The sequence below is a fragment of the Crocuta crocuta genome, unplaced genomic scaffold (genome assembly GCF_008692635.1).
Source record: "Crocuta crocuta isolate KB4526 unplaced genomic scaffold, BGI_CrCroc_1.0 scaffold41, whole genome shotgun sequence".
Classification (NCBI taxonomy): Eukaryota; Metazoa; Chordata; class Mammalia; order Carnivora; family Hyaenidae; genus Crocuta; species Crocuta crocuta.
In genome coordinates this window covers 623,786-645,004 of record NW_027529428.1, presented here as the reverse complement: position 1 = coordinate 645,004, position 21,219 = coordinate 623,786, and the positions used below count along the sequence as shown (strand labels likewise).

Below are 21,219 nucleotides of genomic sequence, written 5' to 3'. Positions count from 1 at the left end.
GGTTTGCCTCGCTCCCTCTCCCCCACTATTTTCCCCATCTTAACCCCCATGGTCCTCCGTTAAGTTCCTCCTAATCCTCCTATACTTGCAAACATATGGTATCTGTCCTCTACTTGACTTATTTCGCTCAGCCTAACACCCTCAAGTTCTATCANTTTTTGTGCAATTGTGAATGGGATCAGTTTCTTGATTTCTCTCTCTGTTGCTTCATTGTTGGTGTATAAAAATGCAACCGATTTCTGTATGTTGATTTTGTATCCTGCAACTTTGCTGAATTCATGGATCAACTCTAGTAGGCTTCTGGTGGAGTCTGTCGGGTTTTCTATGTAAAGCATCATGTCGTCTGCGAAAAGTGAGTTTGACTACTTCTTTGCCAATTTTGATGCCAATTCTGAAACAACAGTGGTGAGAGTGGACATCCCTGTCGTGTTCCTGATCTCAGGGGGAAAGCTCTCAGTTTTTCCCCACTGAGGACGATGTTAGCTGAGGGCTTCTCACAGATGGCTTTTATGATGTTCAAGTAAATTCCTTCTATCCTGACTTTCTCTAGGGTCTTTATTAAGAAGGGATGCTGTATTTTGTCAAATGCTTTTTCTGCATCTATCAACAGGATCATATGGTTTTAGTCTTTTCTTTTGTTGATGTGATGTATCACATTGATTGATTTGCGAATATTGAACCAGCCGTGTAGCCCAGGAATGAATCCCACTTGATCTTTGTGGATAATTCTTCTTACGTGTTGTCGAATTCGATTTGCAAGTATCTTGTTGAGGATTTTTGCATCTGTATTCATCAGGGATATTAGCCTGCAGTTCTCTTTTTTTGCTGGATCTCTGTCTGGCTTGGGAATCAAAGTGATGCTGGCTTCATAAAATGATTCTGGAAGTTTTCCTTTCCTTCCTATTTTTTGGAATAGCTTGAGAAGAATGGGTATTAAGTCTGTTTAAAATGTCTGGTAGAATTCCCCAGGGAAGCCATCTGGCCAAGCGCTCTTATTTGTTGGGAGATTTTTGATAACTAATTCGATTTCTTCACTAGTTATGGGTCTGTTCAGATTGCCTATCTCTTCCTGTGTGAATTTTGGTAATGAGTGTGTGTTTAGGAATTTGTCCATTTCTTCTAAATTGTCCAGTTTGCTGGCATACAGATTTTCATAGTATTCCCTGATAATTGCTTGTGTTTATGAGGGATTGGTTGTAATAAGTCCATTTTCATTCATGATTTTGTCTATTTGAGTGCTCTCTCTTTTCTTTTTGAGATGCCTGGCTAGAGGTTTGTCAATTTTGTCTATTTTTTAAAANTTTAGAGTCATTGTGTCATTTGTGGGATTCATTCTTGTGGTCGTGTCTCTAGTATCTTGCATCCCTTGCAACATTTCCCTCAGAGAGTCCCCCTCAGGGTTTCTTGTAGGGATGGCTTAGTAGTGACAAATTCTTTCAATTTTTGTTTATTTGGAAAGATTTTTATGTCTCCTTCTATTCTGAATAACAGGCTTGCTGGATAGAGAATTCCTGGCTGTATATTTTTTCTGTTCATCACATTGAAGATTTCCTGCCATTCTTTTCTGACCTGCCAAGTTTCAGTAGATAGGTCTGTCACCACTCTGATAGGTTTCCTTTTGTATGTTAGCGCCCTTTACTCCCTAGCTCTTTTCAAAATTCTCTCTTTGTCCTTATATTTTGCCAGTTTGACTATGATATGTCGTGCAGAAGATCAGTTCAAGTTATGTCTGAGGGGAGTTTTCTGTGCCTCTTGAATTTCAACATCTACTTCCCTCTCCAGGTTGGGGAAGTTCTCTGCTATAATTTGTTCAAGGACTCCTTCAGCACCTTCCCCTCTCTCTTCCTTTTCTGGGATTTCTATGATACAGATATTGTTCCACTTGATTGTATCGCTGAGCTCTCAAACTCTTCTTTCATGTTCCTGGATCAGTTTATCTCTTTCTCAGCTTCCTCTTTTTCTATAATTGTGTCTTCTAAATCACTTATTCTCCTTTCTGCCTCTTCAATCCGTGCACTGGATGCCTCCATTTTATTATGTATCTCATTTACAGCATTTTTTTAATTCATCATAAATATTTTTGAGCTCCACAGTGTTTGTAGCAATATTTTCTCTGATGTCTTCCATGCTTTTTTCAAGCCCAGCGATTAATTTTATAATTATTGTTTTAAATTCTTATTCAGTTATGTTGCTTATATCTGTTTTGAGCTGTTCTTTAGCTGTCATTTCTTCCTGGAATTTCTCTGGAAGAGAGTTCTTCCATTTTGTCATTTTGGTTAGCTTTATATCTCTTGTTAATTTTAAAAGCTTGTTGTACACTTGGTCCCTGAGAGTTCTGGTGTATTAAAGAGGGCTCTTCGACTGTTCAGGGCCTGTCTGTTCAGGAAGTGTTTTTTGAATGGTGTCTCTTGGTTTCTCTTGCTGAGCGTTTGGTTATTTTCTTTCCCTACTCATAGTGGTATTTGAGACTCTACACCATGTGTACTTTGGCTTGTTTCTTGAGGTAGCCATGGAAAAAGAAAACAGACAACCACAGAGGGAACAAAGGTACACAAACGCACAGACAAAACCAATAAACACGCAAATCCAAGCTCAGGTAAAAACAACAACAACAACAAAACAGCTCTCTGGCGGGGATAGGTGTGGTTTGGCGTAGGCAGGTCTTGCCTCCACTGTGTCCCGCTGGCCGCTCAGAGGACCTGCCTTGGTGCTTGTGGGGAGAAGAATGGCGTCGCCCCAGTCCCTTCTCAATCAAGCATTGCAAATCACTCCTTTGGGTCCGATCTCCCTGTGCTGAGGATGTAGCCAAGGTGGGCTGAGTTCTATGCCCCACGCCCTGCCTTGTTTCCAGATCCCAGTCCGTGGCTTTGTTTATGCTGCCCTAAACAGTCCCGCAGGTCGCTGCTTCCCAGCTGCCGGGGGTTGAGTGGGGGTAGAGGAAGTGTTTCAGCCTCAGATCCGCCAGGGTCAAGAAATGATACAACTTGGGATCTGAGGCCTCCTAGCCCCGCATGGGGGGAACGTAGCAGCTTCAGGTCCGATGTGCCGCCACCGCCACCACCGCCACCCCTGCTGGGGATGGTGCCAGAAGCGGTGCAGAGCAGTTTTTTCTGGCACCTTCTGGGATTGGGGGCACCTAGTTCAAAGTCAGCACCCCAGCCAGAACTAAAAAACACTCCTTCCAAGCCGAGGTTTTTCTCTTCTCCAGGGACGGTTCTATGAGCAATCTCAGCTTTTCTTTCCTTTCCCCTGGACTCGTGGCAGCTCACCACAGCTCGCGGGCTTATCACTCACCACAGCTGCATGCAAGCCGGGTTCCCTCTCCTCCCTCAGTATCTCTGGGTCTAGTCCCGCTTTTATCTTCCCCAGTTCACACTCATGCACTTATGAGGTTTCCTTCCCAGTGTATTCTGTCTCTTTCTCTTCCCCAACTCCTGTGGCTCAGTGTCCTATGACTTCAGGCCTTCTCTGTTTGAGGGATGGGTGCAAGCGAAATGCACAGAGCTCCCTACTTCTCCATCTTGCCATTTCCCCCTTATCACTGACTTTTAAAACAAAAAATGGGAGTGACTGGGTGGCTCACTCAGTTAAGCATCCAACTCTTGGTTTCAGCTCAGGTAATGATTTCACAGTTTCATGGATTCAAGCCTGACATCGGGCTCCTCACTGACAGTGTGGAACCTGCTTGGGATACTCTGTCTGTCTGTCTGTCTGTCTGTCTCTCTCTGTCTGCCCCTCCCCCACTTGCGCTGTCTCTGTCTCTCAAAATAGATAATTTTTTTAAAAAATGTATTTTAAAAATGTAATCCTCAGACACAGTGCTCCAGGATTTCCTTTCTCTCAAACAGTTTTTCATCACAAAAGAACAATGTTGAGGGTACGGTCTATATCTGGATTGTTTCCTGCACATATAATACACTAAAACACTTTCATCAATAACCCCATGTAAATTTGATTATTGTCTGAATTTGAAACCCAAATCTAAGCATATTAGCACTCACTCAAAACTCTTGGCAATGAGTTTAGATTCAATACACATGGTCAGAAAGAAGAAAAGAATAGAAAAATAAAGGGACAATCAGCATTCTTAAAGATAAATGATAAAGGAGTAAAAGAATTTACCATTGAAAGAAATAAAGAGAAAGGTGTTATTGATGGTCATCAAGTAGTTGCCATTTTCAAGTGCTGGCCCACTGAATGATATCCAATACACGCTGAGAATCTTGAGGGTTTTGGCTCCCTTAGCTTTTCAAAACTATGACATCATTTCACAAGAGGCAGAAAGGAAATGCCACTCATGGAATTATAACCTTTATTGGATAGCCTAAAGCTAACTTAATATCACTGTGATCGTTTTGTGGTAGCTAACAGTAATAACTTGCATTTTTACCATGGTGTGAAATGTAATAACTTGCATTTTTACCATGGTGTGTTCAAAACACATACATCTATTTAATTTTATTATCACAGTCATCATCTAATATCAGAAGATATTATGTATTATTAATATCACTGTCTACATAAATAAATTGAAATACAGATCTATCTTCTTGGCTGTGCAATCTTTTCACAGGCTCCCTTACCTTTCTTGTCTAATCCCATCTCTTTGTAAAAACACCACAAAAGTATTTGGAATATAAACCAGTGGCATGATGTAACTTATTCCTTAATAAACATCTATGTATTTTCAGACTAGATCCTAAGAACAATTTATACCTTTTAAAAATAACAAAGAAGAATGCAACAGAACTTTAAGTCCAAACATACTCTATAACATGCAGTGCCCTGAACACTCAGGACCTGATGCTTAAGAAAGTTCCAAAGAAAAGAGCCAGTATTCAGCATTAACTACTGAAAGCATCTTCTTCAGTCTGTATGTACACCCATCTCTTAGATAATACTGACCATATGAGACACTCTGCACCAGAAAATGCTTATGCATTTCCTCATGAAAATGGGTCTAAGATGTGACAAAATGCATTGATACATTTAATAAATGTATAAAGAAATTATTCTAAAAGTTTTGTAGAATGAGAATAAGAAGGTGATGTTTCAAGTCTCCTTTTAGGATGACTTTTATTAAGGGAACAAATAAATAGTGGAAGTGCACATCATTTTTTTGGGAAATATTATTATTCAGTAAATATTTAATATTGATATTTATATTTATATATTAGGTTTATTCTTGGCACTGAAGATACAGCCTTGAACAAGAACTAGAGGATCTTTGCTCTCAAGGAGCTTACATTACAGTAGATGGAAATGGACAAGAAGCAAACATAAAAAGTAAAAGACTAATGGAGAATGGAAGCTTAGAGAAAGAGAGAACTAATACGGGGCAATGCAAGGAAACAACTGAGTAGATATTTTTGATTGGTTACTCAGAGAAGGCCTCTGCTGAAGGTGTTATTTAAGCTGATAGTTAAATTACCAACAGAAACAAATTTAGCAAAGATACGGAAAAAACACCACAGTTTTCTAAAATGAAATGAGTTTGTAGCTTTTCTAGAAATAGTCTTTGGGTTGTTTTTTTAGTCTCCTCCCCCACCATCTTCTCATATGTAAACTCAGCATTTGTTGAAAGCAATCTATGGCAAAGTTGTACAATTTCATTTGGAAAATAAAAGAAATAGATCTAGGTAAGCTTTTTAAAAAATGGAATGAATCCGACTTGGTGAAAAACAAAAAGAAGCTCATTGTGGCTAAATGACTCAGATTACTGGATGGTGTTGCAGAGTAGGAAGGACCCAGATTATATGAGATCTTGGAGAACCAGAATAAGTATTTATCCATGTACTGAAAGGAAAGGTCTAGTACAGAGGAAGAAATTGATAATGGTGAGCAGAGGAGCATCATAACCTAACAATATAACACTAGCTTTTTACTTGCTCCTCTTTTGCTTTATGTGCTGTTTGTGGGTGACTTAATGGGAGTCCAAGTATAATTACCCTATAAAAATAAAAATGGTGAAGTCTTCCAGTAAAGCTAGCTCCCTTAGTTCTGACTTTGATGCAACCTCTCTACTCCAGATAATGAACAATTACACATAAAGATAAAAATAGAAAGTAGAAATACATAAACTTTTTTATCTCAAAATCAAAATAAATATCTCTTGGATAAGAAGGGAGATAAATACNTAGAAATACATAAACTTTTTCATCTCAAAATCAAAATAAATATCTCTTGGATAAGAAGGGAGAAAAATATAAAGTGGTCAGCTCAGCTAAAGGCATGAGCTGTAAGTTTCAAAACCTGCAAGTTTGAAAAAGACAGTGACAGCCCACAGGGAAAAAGAGACAGGAAACCAGGCTTATTACTTGGATCAGGAGGCTTTGGTGAAGCTCTCTCCCTTTTTGGATGAAGGACTGAAATATATTCCTAGAGCAGTGGTTCTACACTGGAGGTACTTTTGCTCTCCCTGTTCCCCCACCCAGGGAACATTTGGTAATGCCAGGAGATTGTCAGAAAAGGAGATGTAAAGATGCTACTATAGCTAATATAGAGAGACCAGGGATTCTGTAAAACATTCTACAATTAATATACACACAAAGAGCCCCCACCCCCAACGAAGAATTATTTGGTGCAAAATGTCAATAGTGCCAATATATAAATAGTGCACTATGAGTGCCACGCCTCAACAGTAAGAAATCTTGGTCTAAAGGCCACTTTTAGTCACTTAAAATCTAGTGGCAGCAGAAAACAAAGTTGGTGAGGCAGTGTTTCAACCAAAAATTAAGCCAAATTGTCAGGGAATGGATCTGTTAGTTCCCCAAGATCACTTAGAAGAAGGAACCACACAATAAATAATGACACTTGCTTACAGACATCAGTTCTGAAATGCGAGCACTAAACCCATAGGAACGGAAAAGTTGGAAAATAAGAGTGAAGAAACACCAATTCAAAATGATCCTTTCAATCAAAATCTCAAAACATGTGAAGAAATACTAAGAAAGCCAGAAAATAAAAATAATAGAGTACAAAAACACTTAAGATAGGATTAATTTTAAGGAAAAATGATAAAGATTTTTAAAAGAGTACTTACAATCATTAACAGGGAGTATAAGTATATAAATATCAAAAAGAAACAAAGATAAAATAAAATAAGTTGAAATACAACAAAAATCGAAAGTGGATTTTATACTAGACTAGACATAGGCATAGAGAACTGGGCTATAAAGATGATCAATATGTTTAGAGCACAGAAAAAGGAGATAAAAAAAGAATTTAAAAATATGAAAAGTCAGTTAGAAAACATAAATGATAGTTTTCAGGTTCCAATACACATCGTATAAGAATTTCAGAAAAAGATCAAAAAGGAAATGGCTTCAAATCAGCATCTACAAAAGAGAGCTGAGGATTTTTCAAAAGTAGAGAAAAACATAAATCTTCTAATCAAAACATTCCAAATATCAAGTACAATAAATAAATATAAACCAATTCTTAGCTAATACCAGAGAAAAACTGGAAAACATCTAGAAGGAACATAAAATCTTAAAACCAAAAGAAAAGACAGTGTATAATAAAAGTAGATAAATTTATCTATGAGATAGCCAATGAAGATAAAATAATGTCTTTCAAATATCTGAGGAAAATGCCTGATAATTTAGACTTTTATACCCACCTATACTATCTTTTAAGAGTAGAAGTGAAATAAAGACATTTTTTTAAATGCGTACAAAGACTATAAGAGTTTACCTCCTACAGATCCTCTCTAAAATAAATACTAAATGCCAGTCTTCATAAAGAGGAAACATACATACAGGAAGACCCTTGGGATCCAGAATAAATGTGGAGTGAAAGTGGAAAGTGCATTTTTTTAAATAAAAAAACTGTATCATTTGCACATATTCATTTTCTGCATAATAATTAGGATACCAGTAAATTGGTACAAGACCCTAGCCTTTTCCATAAAGACATCTCCTATCAACTCAGAGACAAGTAATAAGTAGAAAGGTACCATACAGGATCTACCCAGAAATATCATAAAGCAAAAAAAATAAAATCAGAAAACACACAGGGGGAAAAAGAGATGGAAAACACTCACGTAAATCTTATGATCATGGAGTTTGTTTTGTGTTTTAAATTTCTGAATTAGTTCTTCAAATCTAGAGCACAAAAGAGATCTCTAAGAGTTTGGAGAAACTATGGCAAGACAACAAAAAGTGAAAATTTGAACTTGCATAGATGCAAAAATAAGTGGAAGAAGAAAATTAAATAACCACACAATGACAAAAACAAAAAGCCATTTGGAAATAGCTCAAGAATAATAGCCACTGCTTAAAACATAGCAAAGGACAGAGAAGACATGAGTGACGTAAGTGAAGAGAATGAAATGAAAATAAAGCATTAGAGAGACTACTGACATAGGAATAGACAAACAATATCCAGCATATGGTTAACTGGTACCTCCAAGAAAGAGGCACAAAATAATAGAAGAAAAATACTTAAAGAAAAAGTTTCATAAAAAAAGACTTTAGTCTTTAGTCATAAATTAATGCCTAAGGAAATATTAATCTATAAGCAACCAACAGAAAGACATAATCTAATAAAATTGCTGGAGTTCAAAGATAAAGAATCCTTTGCTTGACCAACAAGAACAAAAAAGGCAAGTCATCAAAAAAGAGTGAAAATTTAGGCAGGCCTCAGACTTCTTTGCCAGAGCAAGTCTTAATAGGAAGAAACTATAAAGCAATGTCTACAAAGAGTGAAAATATATAACCAGACAAACTGTGGCCCAAATATAAAGGTAAGAGAAAATTAATTTTTAAAATGAAAAAATATAGTTCCCAAGAGTTTTCTACAGAAATTACCAGAGAATGAACCTAAAACCTATGGCACAAGAATAAATGCTAAATATTGGATCCATTTTATCATAAAATTAAGACTGAAATAATGTGGAGACTATGGTTGCAGAAGAGAATATAACTGTATTACCCTCACTAATAAAGCTGATAGTAGGGAAGATGAGAGGCAATGAATGTGGGCAGATTTCTTCAACTCTTATCACCAAATATCAAAAGATATTCAGACACAATAAATCAAATAATAGTGGTATAAATGTACTTAAAAGGCATCAGATAACATTAGTAAAAGTAACATAGTCAAGAAAAAAAATTGAGTGGCAAAATATAGATAAAAATGGAGAATTTTAAATTGTACTAATTACAACATTCTTATAGAAAGGAATTAAGAAATACAATCGTTGGTTCACAAACTGGACATGGAGGCCGAGAGAGACTGAAGACAGGGGCAGGCCCCTGCAGACGGGCAGGTGGCAGTTTTAACAAGCAAGGGAACTTCCGAGACTTATCTCACTCAGACAGCCAAGAGACCAGTAGATTTCCACACCTACCACCAGAATCTTCAAAATTTATATATGGAGGCCCTAACAGGGTTCAGATATTCTCAAGGACACATTGCTCTCCCAACGCCGTGACCCTGAAAGCAGGGGCTCTGGCTGCAGGAATGGTGGGCAGAGTATGCATCCAAGGACGGAGGGGAGGAAGGTGGGGAGGTAGGAGTGAGGAGCCTCTGATCACCAGCTTGCCCAGATCTAGCTTGAGGATCAACCACTGTTAGTGACCTCTTGAGGACTTCCTCTGTAATTCATAAACATAAAAAAGAATTACTAAAGCAAAAATATTACTTCTGAAAATATAAATATACAGAAACACAAATCTTGTTATGAAAGAGAGAGTATAGGAGCAATAAAATATAACAGAATTAAGAACAAATATATCTCTTATATCAATAAATATACTGTATGCTTTATATATAGAGTACAGTATAAGAGTATGTCAAAAGAGGAGTATAAATCAAGATTCAATTCCCTGCAAATTGAAAAGCATAATGTCCTAATCTAGGCCACCCTGAAAAGGGGGCTGACATGGGTAGTTAATGTGGAGAAGTAATCCCAAGGATCAGGCCTGCAGGGCTGGGAAAGCTGAGTCAGGGAAAGGGTGTGTCATGGCATGGATTACCACTAAGACCTCCTCACAGCCATGTTTCCCCTCCAAAACAGGGAAAAGGAGGATATTTATTTATGGTCTCCTGTCCTCCATTAGTCATGAATTTCTGCTAATGATAGTGCCTGAGCAGGTATGTACAGATACTTAGCTTCATGTCCCAGAGGAGGTGAGAGGCTGTCAGTTCCACACACAGAGCCCACTGCAGCAACAGGTGGAGTAGAAGGCAGGCCCAGGAAATGTGATGTAGGGCACAAGCTATGTGTAGTACACACACCTAGAGGAAGCGGCTCAGAGAGGTTCAAAATCAAACAACTCAGCAAAGGCTTATTGGGTATTTATATGAAGGAGAAATCTAGACAAGGTTGGATTTAGGGTAAATATTATTGAAAGGGTACAATTCACAGGGAAGATCTAAAAATTACAAATACAATTACACCAAAAAACACACAGCCATTATCACAAAGCAGAAACTACAGAAAACACAGGAGAAAAAGACATAAAACAAAATCAAAATAGAATTTCAAGAACAATTTGAGTCCATGAAGAAATCAAACAAAAGGAAGAATATTTAGAATATAACAATTAAATAGAAATAAAGGAAGAAAGTGTTAAGAGTTACTTCAAAAAAAAAAGTTACTGGCCCAGGTGCTTTCATCAAGAAATTCTACCAAACTTTTATTTTTGGGATATAATAGATATATATTAGTTTGAAGTATAGAACGTAAATGATTTGATATTTGTATATATTGCAAAATGACCATCACAATAAGTTTATTTAATGTCCATCAACACACCTAGTTACAAATATTTTTCTTGTGATAAGAATTTTAAGATCTATTCTTTTAGCAACTTTCAAATACACAACACGGTATTACTAACTATAATCACCATACTGTATATTCCATCCCCATTACTTATTAAGAAACAGATACCTCCAGTACTATGTCAATTTCTCCAGAAAAAAAAGATTTAAAAAAGAAAGCATTCAAATAATTTGTATGAAACAACTGTAACAACAGTACCAAACCTTAACAAAAATTAAACCCACAAAAAAGGAAAGTACAGACCAATTACCTTTAGAGTTATTGATGCAGTGTCACAAAAATATTAGCAAACAGAATACAGGAGAATTTTCTATAGTAATAAAACATGATATTATGTTTTATTCAAAGGTTATAGTTTAATATTATGAATCTGTTCATATAAAACACCATATTTCTTTTCTATTTCATTAACAGAAAAACTCATACAATACTACATAATTGCTGAAAGGGCGTTATAAATTTTAACAATTCTTCATAAGAAAATTTTAAAACAAAATACAGGGATACTTCCATATTTGTGTGTCTATCTGCATATGTATATTTGATAGGGAAACACAATTAGAAAATGTCTCATTAAAGTTCAAGAGCAAAACAAGATGTCTTTTTATGCATTTATGTTTAATATTGTTCTAGAGGAAAGAGCAAAAAATGAGGTATATAAAAAAAGGAAAAATAAAGGTAAGATTTACCACTATTTGCATGAAGTGTTAGCTATTCATTATTGTTATTATTAACTGGAAACTCGAAAAAAAATCATGTGAAATCTATTTCAAATAGCAAGATAAATTACTAATTTCACTAGGTAAAAAAATCATATATAAAAATAAAAAGTTTTCATTTATAAATACAAGTTAGCAGACATTAATGGAAGAAAAATCAATAGGACCCAAAAAGATAAAATACCTAGAAAATGAATTTAACAAGAATTGCAGAGGAAATCCATAGAAAGAAATTTTTAAAATGGTACTTTTAAGGGTGGGCTCCTGGATGGCTCAGTTGGTTAAGTGTCTGACTCCTGACTGCAGCTCAGGTCATTATCTTAAAATTCGTGAGTTTGAGCTCAGCATTGGGTTCTGCACTGATGGCATAGAGCTTGTTTGGGATTCTGTCTCTCTCATTCTTTCTGCCCTTTGCTAACTTGTGCACAGATTTGCACTCTCTCTCTCTCTCAAAAGTAATAAATAAACTTGAATGAATGAATGAATCAAATGCTCCTAAGGAATCACAAAAAGACAAATATAGAATTATGTTCTTGAATACATATCAAGAAGATGTGAGTTTTCCGTGTTGATCTATATTTAATAGAACTTCCTCCCTAAGAATACCAACAGTTTATATTTGACCACGCAAGCTGAATCTGAAATTCATATGAAAATATTAACAAACAAGAAAATTCAGGAAAAATTTGAAGCAGTCATGAAGGGAAAATTTCACTAGTCTACACTGAATCTTTTATTATATTATAGGACTCAGCAATACTGATACATGAGTAGACAGATCATCCAAATAGAACAGAAAGTCCAGAATTGAACCTAAAAATAACCTAATATAAGATAAATGCAGTATTTTATATCAATGAAAAAAGATGAAATATTCAATAATTGTTTTGAGATACATGGTTTGCTTCCTGGATTCCTACCTCACACACCTATATAAAAAAATAAATTTCAGATCAATCAAGGATTCAAATACCAACCTTGTAAGAAAGTACTACATGAAATTATGGGAGAACTCTTTTTCTATGTAATTTTAGAAGAAGATCTTTCTAGGAAAAGTTACAAAGCTCAGAAACTGTAGATGTAGAAACTAATAAATTTGGCTAATCAAAAGGTTTTTAAAAAATTATCTCCTCAGCCAAAAATACCATGAGTTATACCAAAAAGGGACAACCAGTTGAGAGAAATATTTGAGTCTCATTTCACAAAGGCCTAATTTCTCATTTCTTTAACATAACTTGAGAATCTACAATTCCATAATAAAATGATTAGTTATGGGGCTCCTGGGTGGCTCGGTCAGTTAAGTGTCCAACTCTTGATTTCGGCTCACGTCATGATCTCACAGTTTGTGAGATGGAGCCCCATGTCCAGACTCTGTGCTGGCAGCACAGAACCTGTTTGGGACTCTCTCTATCCCTCTTTCTTTGCCACTCTGCTTGTGCACATGCTCTATCTCAAAATAAATAAACTTAAAAAAAAAAGAAATATAATGATTAATAATGCAATGGGGAAATATACAAGAAATTCAACAGACAAGACATAAAAACAGCTCTTAAATATATGAAAAGTTTCTCAACTCCACTGAAGGAGATCAGAATATGTTACCCCCAAATATGCCACTTGGGCACATTGATTCTTTTGGCCTGGAGACAACTGAGAAACAGCAGGCATTGGAATAACTTTCTGCCCTCTGCCAAAAAGCAGGGTATGAATTTCCTATGAGAAAGGTGGCTTCCCTGTACCAGGAAGAGGACAGCCCTCTTATCACCAGAGATGAGAAGCCAACGCTGAGATAAGTCTACAGAAACAGACCTTATCACAATAACTCTGATCTTATGTATATTTTCCCCTCATATACCCTCATTTATTTCCTGGTCCCCCCCTTTTATATTTCCAGTCACTTTCCTACATTTGGCCTAGAGGCCTAACCCTCTTTCTTTGTCTACCAGTTTATTGTCCTTTGTTAAAATGGTACATACACTCCCAAATCTAACTGATTTTTTGGGTTTTTACTTCTTTTCTGTGGAGCCCTCATGCATGTAAAAATAGTAACATCAATAAAAACTGTATGCATTTTCTTCTGTTAATCTGTCTTTGGTCAGTTTCATTTGCAGGACCTAGCAACTGAACCTAAGAAAGTAGAGGAAAAGTTTTTCTCCTTCACACCATTCATAAGAAAAAATAACTACAAAATCAATCAATGTCATATTGATCAAGGTAAAAAAAAAAACTTTGTTAACACACTGAACTGGCAAAAAAGTAGTAAGTGGGTTGGCCCATACATTGTTGGTGGGTGTGAATAATTTCAATTAAAAAAAATTTGGCCATATCTCATGAAACTAAAAATGAACATCATTTCCTCAGAAATGATACTTCCAGAATTTGCCCCTAATATATGTGTACAGAGTGTAATTAATAATTTGCAAGATGATTCACTGAAGGACATATCGTTTGCAACAGAATGTTCACTAAGAGAGGAAACTAAATAAATAGTATGGGAAATCCTCTCATACAATGGAGTAACATAGTCATTTTTAAAATTTTTTTAATGTTTTATTTATTTCTGAGAGAGAGAGGGAAAGAGAGAGAGAGAGACAGCGTGAGCAGGGGAGGGTCAGAGAGAAAGGAAGACACAGAATCTGAAACATGATCCAGGCTCTGAGCTAACTGTCAGCACAGAACCCGACGCGGGGCTCAAACCCACTAACCAGGAGATCATGACCTGAGCCGAAGTCGGATGCTTAACCGACTAAGCCACCCAGGTGCCTCTAAGATAGTCTTTTAAAGTTAGCTCAAAATGGAGGGGCACCTGGGTGGCTCAGTCAGTTAAGCGTCCAACTTCAGCTCAGGTCATGATCTTGCAGTTTGTGAGTTCAAGCCCCGTGTTGGGCTCTGTGCTAACAGCTCAGAGCCTGCAGCCTGCTTCAGATCCTATGTCTCCCCCTCTTTCTGCCCGTCTCATGCTGATGCTCTGTCTCTCTCTGTCTCTCAATAATAAATAAATGTTAAAAATAAATAAATAATAAAGTTAGGTCAAAATGGACTGATAAGTGGAGATTCTTAGGATACATTTTAAGTGCAAAAAATAATCAAGGTTCTGAGTAAAGAAAAAAAAAAAAGGAACACAGACATGTGTGCCTACGTATGCATAGGCATCGAATATCACTGGAGGGGTCCACCAGAACTAGCGAAAGTGATTGCTGTCATTGAGGAAACTGAGTTCTGGATATAGGTGGGATACTTCAAAATTTGAATCATATTCATGCATTTCCTATTTAGAATATATCACATATCCTAAGTGTGTTATAAATCTTTATGTGGTGTTTTTGAAATGTACTGAACCACTGAGTCATTTTTTAGTGAATACATAGAGGAAACAGTCACCTCTTCTCCGTGTCTTCTCTAGTAAGAAATGATGTCTCCTTTTCTTTGCATTCATCATATGCTGTGTGCTGTGGCAGCATTAGAAAGTATTACTTGTGTTATACTCACCTATATTCCTGTCTGCTCAACCCCCTTTAAATCATAAGTTACTTGAGTCCATTCCCAGTGCCTTATTCATCTCTGTACTACCAGCATTCATCACAGTGCCAACACACAGGAATTTGTTGAAGTGACACATCCCTCGCCCTTACACTTTTCATTAGAAGAAACTTTTGGGAGGGGAGAGAGTGCCACAGAGAGGGACATATGGTGCAGCCCAGTTAGGCATGAGCTGCCCATCCATCCAGAAGAGATCTAACTGCCCTGTCCCCTTGGTTACCCTGACTGGTCACTTGACTATTCAGCTGCCCTTGTTATTGTAATCCCTCAGATGGCCATCTGCTCTGCTCACGTGGGAGAGCTGGCCCCAGGGAGAAGTGCTCAGCTGCCCTGCATCCTCAAATCAGGTCAATTACACCAGTGCTCCTTAATTGCTCATGACGGCTTCGCTATTGTGTATGAACCATCAGTAATTTCCAGTTCATTGTGGCTAAAAATTCTGGACTAATGAAGGTTCCAACCTGTCCCCCAGGGTCCCTGGCACCACTCAGCTTGTACATGTTGCACAGCATGCTAGATTCCATTTCACACCCTATCAGCCGCTGAATTTCAAGTTGAAGCCTAAGTTAAAATAAAACCACAAAGGACACGGCAAGAAGTGTCATTTAAAGACAATGATTCTTCCTCAGTGGAAAGAAACAGGGTGAGTATAATACCGACAAGGGCCCTGATAGGTCCTTGGAGCAGCAGCCTGCAGCCCTGAACACAGGCTGTTAGATGGTTGTGCTGCTGTTTCATCTGAGGAATGACCAGTCCCACAGGTGAGCAATATGGATGACTTCCTGGTCCAAATTTAGGGACTTCTGAAAAATTTCAGAGAAGTTAAATTATCTTTCCTAGACTTCTCATTTAAGAAAGTCTGGTGTTCATTTTTCATCTTGTCTTGCTGTAAATGAATAATCTTCCTGAAAACTCACTACACTTTGAACAGTTGAGTTCCTTTTGTCTGGTGATGAACAAAGAAAAAGTTGATGGAAATGTCCCAAGTGGCACATTTGAACGGGCTGAATTTGTAACAAAAAAATCCAACCTCTTCTAGCTGTATGATACTGAGAAATTTAAACTTTAAAGCTCTCCAACTTTTCTTTCTGCCCCCCCCGTATGATTATATATGTTAACAATATGTTATACGTAGTTATTCAGAATTAGTTGCATATTAAAATACACTCTCAAGGTCAAGGATTTCATTGATACTGTATTTGATAATGTTAATGACATAGAGTGGATGTCCTGTCAACTCACTTTCTCAGTTTTTAAACACCTATACTTAGAGTTTATGTTCACAGAAATGTCTCTTCCAACATGGTGTCACACAAAGCCAAAAGCCAACCTTTTGCTGTCAACTCACAAAACTAGAGCTGTTTCAGTTCCAACATTCTTTCCTGAAGTCAAGGAATTGCCCAACCAAAAGGGAACTTCAAGACTATCTTTCCAAAAACCCTCCCTTTTAGAAACTAAAAAATCCAAATAGGTTAGATGTGTTTCCAAGTCATATGGCTGAATAGTGGTGATCACAGATCTAGCACCCAGGTCTCCTACATCCTTAGTAAGCACTGTGAGCCTCACAGACCCTCCACTTGCCCAAGAAACCCTCCCTCCCTCTTTTCTTCCTTCTCCCTATCTCTCTCTCTCTCTCCCTCCCTCCCTCCCTCCCACTCCACACACACATGCACACACATAGAATTTTCTAGTATTTCTATTACTAAATGAAATTGTATCAATTGAATTAAAATAATCAAAATCATTTCCTTCTTTTCCTCATTCAGAGGAATTTTGAAAATCTACTTCCCGTAACATGCTAAACGCAGTCAAGGGTTAAAACATGCTCTTCAGGGGAACCTGGGCGGCTCAGTAGGTTAAGCATCTGATTCTTGATTTTAGCTCAGGTCATGATCTCACAGTCATGAGATGGAGCTCCATGTCAAGCTTGTGGAGTTTGTTTAAGATTCTCTCTCTCTCCCTCTGCCTCTACCTTGCTCTTGTGTGCATGTGTGCACATGCATGTGCTAAGAAAAAAATAAGTAAAAATTTAAAAAAAATAATAAAACAAATGCTTTGCATAAAATTCAGACTAGTATATTCAAATTCAGAAAGAGTTGAGCAACACTGGTGGTATAGTGGTGAGCATAGCTGCCTTCCAGAAAGAATCACTGGCTTAGAAAAACGAAATGTCCTTTAGAGGTGAGATTACATTTAAATTATCTTCTGCGGAAAAGAGGTTAGTATATCCTGATGGATATTCAGAAAGAAGTGCCCACAACCTTTCCTGTGACCCATCTCTGTAATATTATGGTGGAGGGAACTCTGAACCAGAAGTCAGGAGACAGAGTTTTAGTCTCAGCAATGGTTGCTTCTCAGGCCCTTCCAACTCTGATTGTTTATTTCTATGGTTATGTGGCCTTTACACCTTCAACTTATTTTTTTATGATGTTTTTTTGCACTTTCACACAGAGTAGATACATGTCCAAAAAAGTAGATAAATAAAGGCTATAAGTTGTGATACTAAAGTGATGAATCATGCCTGTTTTGTTTTTAAAGAAATCATTCCAGCAGTTGTTTTTAGGTAAGCACTGCCCTGTAAACAATTATCCTAAGAAACAATATGGCCTCAAGTCAGTTGATACAGTACATGAAAAACCTCACTACATTATCTTGGAGCATCCTTTCTTAACACTGTTTTGTCTACATCATTCCATTTATTGTCATATAGGTCATAACTTGTGATTGTTCCTCCAAATCAGAACACCACTGAAAGATGATGGGTCATCATTGGGGGTGCATCAAATTAGTGGCCTCGGGCTTCAAATATACAACTGACCCTTGAACAATACAGCTTTGAACTGCATGGGTTCAGTTATACGTGGATTTTTTTTTTCTGATACAGGGATTTCACATTTGGATATTGGGTGTTCAGAAGTGCTGGTTAGAATCAGACTTCCTCACCTAATAATTGTGTTACTTGTTCACATAGTGATAAATGTCAATATTTTTTTCCTTAATATTACTCTTATACAGAAGAGAAAAAAAATCCCTAATGGGCAGTCAAAGAATTCTGACTGTGGTTCTATTTAAAAATAGCACCTAGTCAATCCTGACATACCTTCCTCTGATTTAAATGCTATAAGGTAGATAAACTATCGTCAGAATTTGGAAGAAAATTCAAAACATTATCACCAAAGGAATTTGAGAGAAATANAAAAAAGACTTTTTTGTATCCCATCTGACTCTTGATTTAAAGACAAAGGGAACAAAATGATAAATTTAGCATTCATCCATGTACATACTAAGATGCTGCTTTCATTGTTAATATCTTTACTTTTTTAATTTGAGAGATGTGCGAGCAGGGGAGAGAAACAGAGAGAGGGAGAGAGGGGAGGGAGAGAAAGAGAGAAAGAAAGACATAGAGAAACCCAAGCAGGCTCCACATTCAGTAAGGAGCCTTATGTGGGGTTTGATCCCATGACCCTGGGATCATGACCTTAGCTGAAATCAAGAATCAGACACTCAACAGACTGAGCCACCCAGGTGCCCCATTAATATTTTTCTTAAGTAAACTTTCACATTCCTTTTGAGGTGAGGAAGAAGTTCTCATATTTTTTGTTGCACAACATGGTGAATGTACTTAATGCCACTGAACTGTGCACTTTAAAATGGCTAAAATGGTAAGTTTTGTGTTATTTGGACACAATAAAAATAAACTAATTAAAATAAAGCTCCATAGACCCATCACCCATCTTCAACAATTATCAACCATATTAATAGCCAATATTTCATTTAAATCCCGATTCCTTCCATTCCACACTGCATTATTTTGAAACAAATCCCAGGCAGTATATCACTTCAACCATAATTATTTCCATGTGTTTCTCTAAAAGACAATAATTCTTTGTTAAAACATAACTGTTATCATGCCTGAAACTAACAATAATTCCTTGATATAATCAAATATCCAATCAAAAATTCCCCTCCTTGTCTCACAATATTTTTTATTTCAAATGTGATTCAAACAAGGCCATATTACATATGGTTACTGTGTCTCTTTTGTCATTTCCAATGTGTCATTTCCCACTCTGAAAATTTCTTCACAACTTAATCATTGAACAAACTGGGCTGTTTGTCCCAAATAGCTCCTGATGCTCTGAATTTTGCCGAGTACATCTTCATAGTGGTTTTTTATATGTTCCCACATCCCTTGAATTTCCTGAGCACTAGTAACTCAATCTAGGGGCTTAAGCAGATTCTAGTTGGATATTTTTCATAACACTTCAATGTTGTGTTACAGAATCCCGTCAGGAAGCATATTTGTTTGGCTTTCACTTTTTCCATCACTTAGACCTATGGGTTTAGGTGGTATCAGTCATAGCCACCCTTAATAATTCTCCATAAGTTTTTTACCTAATAGTCTTAGCAGCCAGTAATAATTTTGCCTATATCTATCACTTCCTTATAGGTTGCAAAATGGCACACTTTAATTTTATCATTCCTTCTTCTTTGATTAGCTGTAATGCAAAGATGAAGAAAGAATTACCTCATCAACTACTAGGATCCACTTAGATAGAGTGAGGGGAAAGGCAGGATACATACTTCATTTCAAGGCAAGATACTGTCTCCAAAGTCTCCAATCATACTTGTCAAAGAGTGCAAATGAGCCAGCCACTAAGAATTACAAGAAATACCTGAGAGGGGATGGGTCTTGGGGTGAGGATGTCAAACAAGCAACTGGAATTCCTGCTCAAAATGGAGGGAAAATCCTACTGAAATTTAAGTAACTACTGTTAAAATAACTCAGTTAATATCTATAGACTCATGAGGCATGGGAAAATTCAAGTTACATTAGATTTTAGTACAATAAATTAATGGGGAAGGGAAAATTATGTATTAGACTGGGAAAATAGAATAGTTATTAAAATTATGCCCTGAATTCGACTGGGACAATCACCAAAATATTTGGAGTTAAAAATATACTATCCTTAGCTCACATGTTACACCCAACAGCACCAAGCGAATTAAAGAGTTAAACATAAGAAATGAAACCAAAGAAGTATGAACTTCTTAGCAAATATTTATCTGACTATACAGTAAAATTTCTAAGCTTAACAACAAAGGGAAAAACTACAGTGCAAAAAAAAAGAGATTATTTTTATTTCACATAAATTTAAATATTTGTCAACTCTAACATAACAGTAAATGATAACTTGGAAAAAACTGACTAACAATATGTTCAATATATAAGAAGCTCTTATTGGTGAGTCAATAAGAAAATGGTAAACATTATAGTAAAATAAGATATGCATATCTCATTCAAAGTGGAGAAACACATGCATATTAAAGGACAATAAAATTCTATTTTTTTCCTTTAAAATTGAAACCAGGAGTGCCCCAGTGGCTCAGTCGGTAAAGTATCCAACTCCTGGATCTCGGCTCGGGTCATAATCTCATGGTTTGTGGGTTTGAGACCCACATCTGTCAGTGAAGAGCCTACTTGGGATTCTTTCTTCTCCTCCCCTGTCCCCGTCCATCTCAATGTGCACACGCTCTCTTTCTCTCTCTCTCAAAATAAATAAACTTAAAATTTATTTTTAAAAATAAATAGATAAAATTGAAACCATTTTCTCCCCTAATGTTAAAACCTAGCATTGGAATTGGTACAGGAAAATGAAAATCCCATGCTCTGCTTTCATATATCAGTAAAGCAAATCACATATCAGTAAAATTTTCATGAAGAACAACCTGGTAACATGGATGAAGGGTCTTAGAAATATTCTTATCCTTTGAGCCAAAACATCCTTTACTACAAATTTAGAATATCTTTTAAAGATTATAGAGACATACATTCATATTTGTTACAAAGTTGCTCCTGGTAAATTTGGAAGACTTGGAAAGACTTGGAAGACTTGGAAACAATTTAGGTAAAACAGTGCAGAGTTCTGAGATGAAAAACCAAAGAGTGAAAATGTTTTCAAAAATATTTTAAAATGTGAAAACCTTTCACTAGGTTATCATAAAGAGGAATAAATAAGGTTCAAAATTATTTCCATAGTCTAAATCCAATTTCACATACATGCATATATACATACATACATATATATACACACTTACAAGTACGTATAAATGTATGTCTACATACACACATCTATGTATGTAAATACGTATTTATATATATAGTGT

General features: G+C 36.6%; 1 pseudogene; it reads right to left on the bottom strand.

Annotated features, from left to right (window-relative positions):
- The window catches only part of LOC144227591 (actin, cytoplasmic 1-like), a 36,437-nt pseudogene extending 21,307 nt beyond the window's left edge, over positions 1 to 15,130 (bottom strand).
- Positions 15,131 to 21,219: the final 6,089 nt, after the last annotated feature.